Genomic DNA, 10,727 nt, shown 5'->3' on the forward strand with positions numbered 1-10,727 from the left:
CACCCGAGGCCCAGAGAAAGGAAGTAACTTGCTCACAACTGCAAAAACAGAAAGAAACAAATTGATCAATATAATAAAAGAGCCACAAAATGATAAATATCATAAAATAATATTTAACATTTCAGGTAACTGGGGAAATTATAGACTTTATAGACTTATTAGTAGAAATTTTAATACAATTATAGAAAATAAATTTTTTATACAGAAAATAAATTACATTGATTATCCTTGGGGAAAATAAACTAAATTGGTTTTCCTGCCTCATAGTGTACACAATTGATTTTTAAAGCGTGGTGTCTAGTCCAGAGCGTCAATGCAAACTAGGCACATGTTAGAATATACTATCTTGGGCCCAACCTCAGAATGGCTGAATCACAAACACTGACAGTTGGGCCAGCAATGCATGTTATAATGAGCTATCCTCGAGATACAGGTGCACAACTGGATGTGAGAACAACCTTTGTAACCACAAGTCTAACACTCGTGAATCAAACAATTAGAAGTAAAAAAAAGATATCTAAATATTTTCAAAGAGTGTATTAGGTACTTTTCTGATGTTGAGATCTGAGTAAATTTTTTTTTTTTAATTTTTTATTGGATTATAGGTTTTGGGGTACATGAGCAGAGCATGCAAGACAGTTGCGTAGGTACACACATGGCAGTGTGCTTTGCTTTTCTTCTCCCCTTCACCCACATTTGGCATTTCTCCCCAGGCTATCCCTCCCCACCTCCCCCTCCCACTGGCGCTCCCCTTTTCCCCCCAATAGACCCCAGTGTTTAGTACTCCCCTTTCTGTGTCCATGTGTTCTCATTTTTCATCACCCACCTATGAGTGAGAATATGCGGTGTTTCATTTTCTGTTCTTGTGTCAGTTTGCTGAGGATGATGTTTTCCAGATTCATCCATGTCCCTACAAACGACACGAACTCATCATTTCTGATTGCTGCATAATATTCCATGGTGTATATGTGCCACATTTTTCCAATCCAGTCTATTATCAATGGGCATTTGGGTTGATTCCAGGTCTTTGCTATTGTAAACAGTGCTGCAATGAACATTCGTGTACATGTGTCCTTATAGTAGAACGATTTATAGTCTTTTGGATATATACCCAGTAATGGGATTGCTGGGTCAAATGGAATTTCTATTTCTAAGGCCTTGAGGAATCGCCACACTGTCTTCCACAATGGTTGAACTAATTTACACTCCCACCAACAGTGTAAAAGTGTTCCTTTTTCTCCACATCCTCTCCAGCATCTGTTGTCTCCAGATTTTTTAATGATCGCCATTCTAACTGGCGTGAGATGGTATCTCAATGTGGTTTTGATTTGCATCTCTCTGATGACCAGTGACGATGAGCATTTTTTCATATGATTGTTGGCCTCATATATGTCTTCTTTCGTAAAGTATCTGTTCATATCCTTTGACCACTTTTGAATGGGCTTGTTTGTTTTTTTCCTGTAAATCTGCTTGAGTTGTTTGTAAATTCTGGATATCAGCCCTTTGTCAGATGGGTAGACTGCGAAAATTTTTTCCCATTCTGTTGGTTGCCGATCCACTCTAGTGACTGTTTCTTTTGCCGTGCAGAAGCTGTGGAGTTTCATTAGGTCCCATTTGTCTATTTTGGCTTTTGTTGCCAATGCTCTTGGTGTTTTGTTCATGAAGTCCTTGCCTACTCCTATGTCCTGGATAGTTTTGCCTAGATTTCCTTCTAGGGTTTTTATGGTGCCAGGTCTTATGTTTAAGTCTTTAATCCATCTGGAGTTAATTTTAGAGATCTGAGTAAATTTTTTAAACAAGAGTTTCTTAACACAAATTCTGTTAACCATAAAATTAAAGAATAACAAAGTTTACCACATGGAAACTAAGAATTTATTTTATGAAAAGAAAGTAAAACACGACTAAACTTTGAAAAGATTTCCCATATTTTACAAAAAGCTAACGTTTAGCATATATAAGGAACTTCTATAAATCAATATGAAAAACACAAGCAAGGCAAGAGATGAATGGGGAAAAGATATAGCAGCAAAAAACTAAAAATAAAATAAAGAAAACATATGTTGAGTAAACGTAAGAACAGATGCTCAACCTCATTAGTAATCAGGAATATGTAAAGTAAGCCACAATGTGATACTATTTCACACCTACTTGATTGGAAACATCTAAGAAATATAATAATACCAACTTATTACTTGAATTTAAAGAGCCTCATACATACTCTGTAGAAGTGCTATGCAAAATCTCTTGTGAAAACAATTTTAACATAGGTATCCCCTTGTTCTAATAACAAGCAATTACTTGCATATGAAATTTAAAGTAGTTTTTTCTAATTATTTGAAGAATGTTAATGGTATTTTGACAGAAACAGCATTGAATTTATAAATGACTTTGGGCCTTATGGCCATTTTCACAATATTGATTATTACTCTCCATTAAGGATAGAAAGTTTTTCCATTTGTTTGTGTCCTCTCTTACTTCCTTGAGTAGTGGTTTGTAGTTCTCCTTGAAGAGGTCCTTCACATCTCTTGTTAGCTGTATTCCTAGGTATTTTAGTGTCTTTTTAGCAATTGTGAATGAGAGTTCATTCATGATTTGGCTTTCTGCTTGTTTATTGTTGGTATAAAACAATGCTTGTGATTTTCACCATTGATTTTGTGTCCTGAGAGTTTCTGAAGTTGCTTGTCAGTTTAAGGATGTTTTAGGCTGAGATGATGGGGTTTTCTGAAGATAAAATCATGTTGTCTGCAAACAGAGACAATTTGACTTACTCTCTTCCTATGTGAATACCCTTTATTTCTTTCTCTTGATGTATTGCCCTGGCCAGAACTTCCAATACTGTGTTGAATAGGAGTAGTGAGAGAGGTCATCCTTGTCTTGTACCAGTTTTCAAAGGGAATGCTTCCAGCTTTTGCCCATTCAATATAATATTAGCTATGGGTTTGTCACAAATGGCTCTTATTATTTTGATATATGTTCCATCAATATCTAGTTATTGAGAGTTTTTAACATCAAGGGATGTTGAGTTATATCAAAGGCCTTTTCTGCTCTATTGAGATAATAATGCAGTTTTTGTCTGTGGTTCTGTTTATGTGATGGAGTATGTTTATTGATTAGCATATGATGAACCAGCCTTGCATCCCAGGGATGAAGCCTACCTGATCATGGTGAGTAGGTTTTTTGAAGTGCTGCTGGGTTCAATTTGCCAATGCTTTATTGAGGATTTTTGCATCAGTGTTCATCAGGGATACTGGCCTGAAGTTTTATTTGTGTGTGTGTATCTGCCAGGTTTTGGTAACAGGATGATGCTGGCTTAATAAAATGAGTTAGGGAGGAATCAATCCTTTTCAATTGTTTGGAATAGTTTCAGGAGAAATGGTACCAGCTCCTCTTTGTAATCCTGGTAGAATGTGGCTGTGAATCTGTCTGGTCTGGGACTTTTTTTGGTTGGTGGGCTATTAATTACTGCCTCAATTTCAGAACTGGTCATTTGTCTATTCAGGGATTCAACTTCCTCCTGGATTAGTCTTGGAAGTGTTTATAATATTCTCTGATGGTAGTTTGTACTTCTGTGGGGTTAGAATTTTTTTTATCATTTTTTTATTGTGTCTATTTTATTCTTCTGTCTTTTCTTCTTTATTGGTCTAGCTGGAAGTGTATCTGTTTTGCTATTTTTTTTTCAAAAAACCAGATCCTTGAGTAAATGAATTTTTTGAGGGTTTTCATGTCTCTATATCCTTCAACTTTGCTGTAATCTTGATTATTTCTTGCCTTCTGCTACCTTTTGGACTAGTTTGCTCTTGCCTCTCTAGCTCTTTTAATTGTGATGTTAGGGTATCTATATGAGATCTTTTTGGCTTTCTGATGTGGATATTTACTGCTATCAATTTCCAATTAACACTGTTTTAGCTGTGTCCCAGAGATTCTGGTATGTTGTCTCTTTGTTCTCATTGGTTTCAAATAACTTCTTGATTTCTGCCTTAATTTTATTATTTACTCAGTAGTCATTCAGGAGCAGGTTGTTTAATTTCAATGTAATTGTGTGTTTTTGAGTGAGTGCCTTAATCCTGAGTTCTAATTAGAACTAATTGCACTGTGGTCTGAGAGACTGTTATGATTTCATTTCTTTTTCATTTCCAGGAGTGTTTTACTTCTAATTATGTGGACAGTTTTAGATTCATTGGCATGTGGCTCTGAGAAGAATTTATATTCTGTTGATTTGGGGTGGAGAGTTCTGTAGATGTCTGTAGAGCTGAGTTCAAGACCTGAATATCCTTGTTAATTTTCTGGCTTGTTGATCTAACATTGACCATGGGGTGTTATAATCTCCCATTATTATTGTGTGGGAGTCAAAGTCTCTTTGCATATCCCTAAGTACTTGTTTTATACATCTGGGTGCTCCTGTGTTGGGTGCATATATATTTAGAATAGTTAGCTCTTCTTGTTGAATTGTTGCCTTTACCATTATGTAATGTCCTTCTTTGTCTTTTTTGATCTTTGTTGGTATAAAGTCTGCTTTGACAGAAACTAGGAATGAAACCCTCCTTTTTGTTTTTTGGTTTTTCTTTTGCTTGGTAAATTTTCCTCTATCCCTTTATTCTGATCCTATGTGCCTCTTTGCACGTGAGATGGGTCTCCTGAATACAGCACACCAATGGTCTTGACTTCTTTCCAATTTGCCAGTCTGTCTCTTGATGGGGCATTTAGTGCATTCACATTTAAGATTAGTATTATTATAAGTGAATTCCATCCTGACACCATGATGCTATCTGGTTATTTTGCAAACTAGTTGGTGCAGTTACTTCACAGTGTATTGGTCTTTATATTTTGGTAGGGTTTTGCAGTGGCTGGTACTGGTTTTCCCTTTCCATATTTAGTTCTTTTAGGAGCTCTTCCAAGACAGGCCTGGTGATAATAAAATCCTTCAGGATTTTCTTATCTGAAAAGGATTTTCTTTCTCCCTGCTTATGAAGCTTAGTTTGGCTGGATATGCAATTCTGGGTTGAAAATTCTTTCCTTTAAGAATGTCGAATATTGGCCCCCAATCTCTTCTGCCTTATACAGTTTTTACTGTGATGTCCACTGTTAGTTTGATGGGCTTTTCTTTGTAGGCAACCTGGCTTTTCTCTTTGGCTGCCCTTAACATTTTTTTTCTTTTTCTCAATCTGGGATAATATAATGGTACCATGTCTTGGGGATGATATTCTCTCGTAGTATCTTAGTGGTGTCCTCTGCATTTCTTGAATTTGCATGTTGGCCTGTCTTGCTAGGTTGGGGAAGTTCTCCTGGATAATATCCTGACGTATGTTTTCCAGCTTGTTTCCATTCTCTTCATCTCTTTCAGGTACTCGAATCAATCATGGGTTCAGTCGTTTTATGAAGTCCCATATTCCTTGGAAGCTTTGTTCATTTCTTTTTATTTTTTCTCTGATCTTGTCTGCATGTTGTATATCAGTAAGGTGTTCTTCAAATTCTAACATGTTTTATTCCACTTGGTTGAATCAGCTATTGATACTTTTGTATGCTTCATGAAGTTCTCATGCTGTGTTTTTCAGCGCCATCAAGTCATTATGTTCCACTCTAAACTGGTTATTCTAGTTAGCAGCTCCTTTAGCCTTTTATCAAAGTTCTTAGCTTCCTTGCATTGGGTTAGCACATGCTCCTTTAGCTCATGGTAATTTTTTATTGCCCATTTTGTGACGCCTACTTCAGTCCATTCATTCATCTCATCCTCTGTCCAATTCTGTGATCTTGCAGGAGAGATGTTGTAATCATTTGGAGAAGAGGCACTATCTCCTGTTGGGTTTTCAGCATTTTTTTTGTTGATTCTTATCTTCGTGAGTTTGTCTAGTTTTGAGGCTGCTGACTCTCTGATGGGGTTTTTGTGGGGTCTTTTTTCTTGTTGTTGATGATATGTTTGTTTTCTTATTGTTGCTCTCTGTTTGTGTTTCTTTCAATGGCCACGTCTCTCTTCTGTGGGGCTTTTGCAGTTTGCTGGGGGTTCACTCCAGGCTCCCACTGGTTTGCTCTACTGGTTTGTTCCCACTCCTGGAGATGTCACTCAAGGAGGCTGGAGTACAGCAAAGATGAGTGACTGTTGAAGGGTCTCACCCAGTTGGGTGACACAGGGAACAGGACATGTTTAACGAAGCACTTTGTCTTTGGTGGAGGGTGTGTGCTTTACTGGGGAGAAAAAACTCATCTAGGCTGCCTAGATGCCTCAGAACTAACAGGAGGAAAGGCTAAGTCTGCTGGTCCACAAAGTCTGTGGCCACCCATCCTACGGGGAATCAGGCCCAGGGAGTTCTGGTTTCTGTCCCTGAATGTCTGGCTGGAGTTGCAGAAGTTCCTGCATGGAAGCTTCACCCAATGAGAAAGAATAAGTCAGAGTCAGGCCTGAAGAGGCACTCTGGCTGCAGTCTTCCTCAGCTGATGTGTTGGGCTGTAGGGGACACATCTTGGGACCAAGCCATCCAGCCTCCCTGGCTCCAGCAGAGGAAAAGCACAGCCTGGAACTGTAGAGATGAATGCCGTCCTTCCCCTGCCCAGGGAGCTTAGTGTGTTAGGAAGTTGTGAGTCCCAGTGCTGACGGCTTCCCTTCCCCAAGAAGCTCAAATGGCTTACACAGCAGGCAGCTGCAACTGTGGCGCTGGTCACCTCCCCATGGGAGTTGGCTACAATGTGACAATTTTAAAGAAACTTTTCACACATACAAACTCAAGAGCAAACTTTCACCCATGCAATGTTTGATGTATGAGCATAGAAAAGTCACCTGTATAAGAAATGTTTCCACTTATGGAGTAGCTCTACCAGCTCACCTGAAATACGATCTACAAAAGCGATATATAAATACATAGTTATTATGTTAGGGGAATTAGCACTCATAGGAAGCATATACACTACATATTAAAGTAAATGAAATAAATGTCATTCGGCAAGTAACATCGAATACATTGGCTGAATGATTTCAACATGTCTGTTTGAAGTTTGTTTTCTTTGTGTTCGTTTTAACTTATAAATTTCAGAACAAACTTGCCTATTACTGATTTTTTTTTCACATGCAACGACAGAAGTAAAAATATTTATTTTATCTTAAAAATCTGGTCCCACAAAAAGGTCAACACTTATTTCAGTTCATAGTCTTGACCCTTGAAAAAAGAAATCTTTCAACTGAGAGGTAAGTTGATAAACGGAATTTCAGAGGTGTGGTCAGATTTCTTACAAGCCAGTAATCCAAGCAAACCTGGACTTCTAGTTTACTGAGCTCCTTCGGCTAGTCATGCACAGTTCCTGAAGGAGAAAAGAAAGAAGTTGTTTGCAGATAAGGCACTTTAAAAACCACCAGAGAAACCCAAGTCTGCCAGGAGCTGCGTTGTGAATTGGTGAGCCCCCCACTGAACAGTGATCACATGACACCTGCAGACCCTAGAAGGGCTGATCTGAATCCAGGCAGCAAACTTAACCCATTATTTTGCTTTGGGGGCTCGTGCTTAATACACATCATTGCGATAGAAGAAGTCTCAGAGTCTCTCTCATGTCAAGAGGACAGACAGGGACAGGGATCCTGGAGCTTTCCTTCTGTGTACTGGTTGCATACTTGAATCCCAGGAAACAGTGTGACACAATGCCAACTTACTGACAAACATGCTCAGTTTGTCAACAGAGACAGGCAAGGAGAGAGGAGAGATTCATGCTCCAAACACAGGTAAGCTGAGGAATGCTTTGCCCTCCTTCCTTTGGTCCAGATGAGGGAGCTCCTTCCCAGAAGTCACATGAGTAAAAACTGTGCTCAGGTCAGAACTGGACCCAGCCTGGTTGGGTCTGGCTGGAAGTTGATCCTGTCGATTTGGTAAAGTCTCCCCAGATGTCAGTGGTGGCAGCAGTGGCAGGCTTTGGCTGTGGCCAGGGTACAGAAGCACCTCCTGAAGTGGGAGCAACTACTGGCTGGACAAGGGATCCCCCCCACCGGCAACTGCTCCCCATGGGGAGAGATGATGGTGGAGGTTTTGCCCTCTGCGGGAGGGGGAAGCAAGCTCAACCCTCCTGTGCTGGCAGGCTAGCTCAGGGATTCCCAGCTGCTCCTTCCTTCTTTATGTTTGCAATGCTGAGCTTGATGGCCTGGCCCTCCTTGAAGTCCAGGTCCAACTTGGGGCTTTCGTCTGGCTTGTTTTGCAAATTCGCACTGCTGTTTCTCCCACTTGAAATGATCCTGCAATTCAACACTGAAGTCAAAGTCATCATCACCTCGGTCCCCTAAGCCAATTCCAATAAACGCCCATTGCCAGTTTCCATCTGTAATGGGGATCACGAAGTACCTGCTGGAATCCATCACACTCTCCACAGCCGTGCCAGGAAACTGATCCACTGGGGCCTGAGCAAAGAGCTTCCCTGAGGTCCTGTCCTCCAGCTTGATGTAGGCTATCTGTTCCTTTGCAGTGATCCTCAGCCAGCCACTCCATGATGGCTGGTCAAGCTGCCACTCCGCAGCCCTGTAGCCATGGTTGGTAGCCCACGGAAGGATGCAGTAGACGTGGCTGTCAGGCCTGACACATAGCACCGACTTGTACCCGCTCTCCTCCATCGCAACGCCTAGTGCCCACCCGCCTATTACTGATTTTATGGGCATTGTAAGTTGGTTATTTAAGGACATTAAAAATACTCTTTAACAGTATCCCCTCTTTATTTTTTACTGTGAAGCTGTGTTAATTTCAGAGAAGTTAACTTTACCAAAGAAATTTTTATTTTAATTAATATGACTTAAACATTATGTGTAGGTAAGTTATATATCTATATGTGTGTGTACTGTTTTTAAGTACATACAGATATGTATGTATATATATATGTATGTATGTATGTGGGTGTGTGTGTGTATATATATATATATATACATAATGCTAACTCTAGCCTTATAAACCCTTTTAAATTAAATATCAAATAAAAATAATAAGGTATAGGTGATGTAACCTTACACTTTAATTCAGAAAAAGAAATCATAAAATGGAGAGAAATCTCTAAAAGAGAAGAAATATCAAGAAGGACTCAATTGCTAAAGTAGGTCAAGGGCAATTAAATTGCCCTCTTAGTATGGCTGCTCATAATTCGATTATTTCTGTAAATTATATTTTTACAAAGTTCCTTTGAAAATATTGTTCTTCTGTTTTGATAAGCTTTTAAGACTTATTTACACAGGTCTTATTGCCTGTCGGCCGTTTTCTTTCATTATAAAAGTCATTTTATTAGGGTCTTGATTTAATTATAGACTCCATTCATTAGGGCAACTGACCAACTGAAGAATCCCTGCTGCTTTATTCAATAGAAGTAGCTCCTGGAGTTTTGTGTTTAATTCACTCCATTTTCCCTGGTTCATAAAGCATGAAAACTTTTATTTTAGTCAGTATTTCTTGGTTCTCCGATTGAATCGGTTTCCAAGGAATAAGACATATGTGTTAGTTATATCTCCTTTATAAATTTTCTTTCTTGCAAGGAATTACTTTTTAATTGTCAATATGGGGATTGGCCAGGCTAAGTACTCACGTATTGTGAAAGTGTATTTTATTAAATGGCCTTAAATCTTTATGTTTATTGTTATTAAAATCCATAAGAAAAGAATATTGCAAAATATTTTTTAAATTTTCAAAATATGTGTATTTGTAAAGTTAATTTAATTTAATTAATTATTGTCAGTAAAATAAGCTTGACACCTAAAGGACTTTTTAATAAACATGTTGACAGAGTTGTTTCTTCTGCTATGCAGCCTGTCTTCTGCACCATATTGATTCCAAGGTCCTTAGGTGTGGGAATTTGTTTTGGACAATACTGGATAGAAGGCCCTTGAGGAGTATAATAGGGGTGTGTGGTGGGGGAAAATTAGTATTTCAGTATTTCACAATGGGGTTTAACCTATGTTGAATCTTGGTGTTCACTAATAGCTAACTGAAATTTCCTGTATCTTAGGTATATGCAAACAATACAAAGTAGTATTAGAGTGCCTGTCACCAAATAAAATTTTGTGCATTTTTATATCACACTACCTTGCTGCAGATATATTTGTTGACTGGAGAATAATTCTCTGAGTGACCTTACACCAACCCATTTTTCCCCATTTTCTCACAGTTCTCAAGAATAATTGTAGAATGTGCTATGAATGCAGTGTCCTAAGATAAGACAGAACTTTCTGGAACAGCCTGGTCTCTTTCCCGGTCCTGCCCTAGAAACAGAATGTCCTTCAATGCTTTAACTTAGTGATCCATGGAACTCTGGGGTTATAAAATCAAGGATGTGCTGGTTTCCAGGACCTCTCAGCTGTGGTCTAATTAGGGTAAGCACAGATAATACTCTATCCACGCTGGGCAACTTTCCTGAGCCATAGCAGGCTGGCTTACAAGCAGTACTATGCTTCTGTTGTCTTTTATGTCTATTTGTAAGTATCAAATCTACTTCATATAACTCATTATGTCTAAGTGTTCTATCTCATCAGACTCAAGCAAATTGGGAACGAGTGCAGAGTAAACCTGCTTCACATGTACAAACAAAACTACTGGTATGTTTTGCTACTTATTAGTCCTGCCTTAAGACTTCATCATGTGATGTATCAATATTATCACATACATAGCTGAATTTTGCAGTCTCTATAGTCTGACCAATATGTTTCAAAATAATTAAATATATTTGTGATCCTAAGAATTTTATTTTACAAATATACAAAAATCATAGTGAGCACACAGGCAATA

The 10,727-nt window shown here is 38.6% G+C and overlaps 1 pseudogene; it reads right to left on the reverse strand.

Annotated features, from left to right (window-relative positions):
* Window positions 1–6,846: 6,846 nt before the first annotated feature.
* LOC100405223 (adaptin ear-binding coat-associated protein 2-like) lies at window positions 6,847–8,594 on the reverse strand (annotated as a pseudogene).
* Between the last annotated feature and the right edge of the window lie 2,133 nt (window positions 8,595–10,727).

This window comes from Callithrix jacchus, chromosome 21, assembly GCF_049354715.1.
Source record: "Callithrix jacchus isolate 240 chromosome 21, calJac240_pri, whole genome shotgun sequence".
Taxonomy (NCBI): Eukaryota; Metazoa; Chordata; class Mammalia; order Primates; family Cebidae; genus Callithrix; species Callithrix jacchus.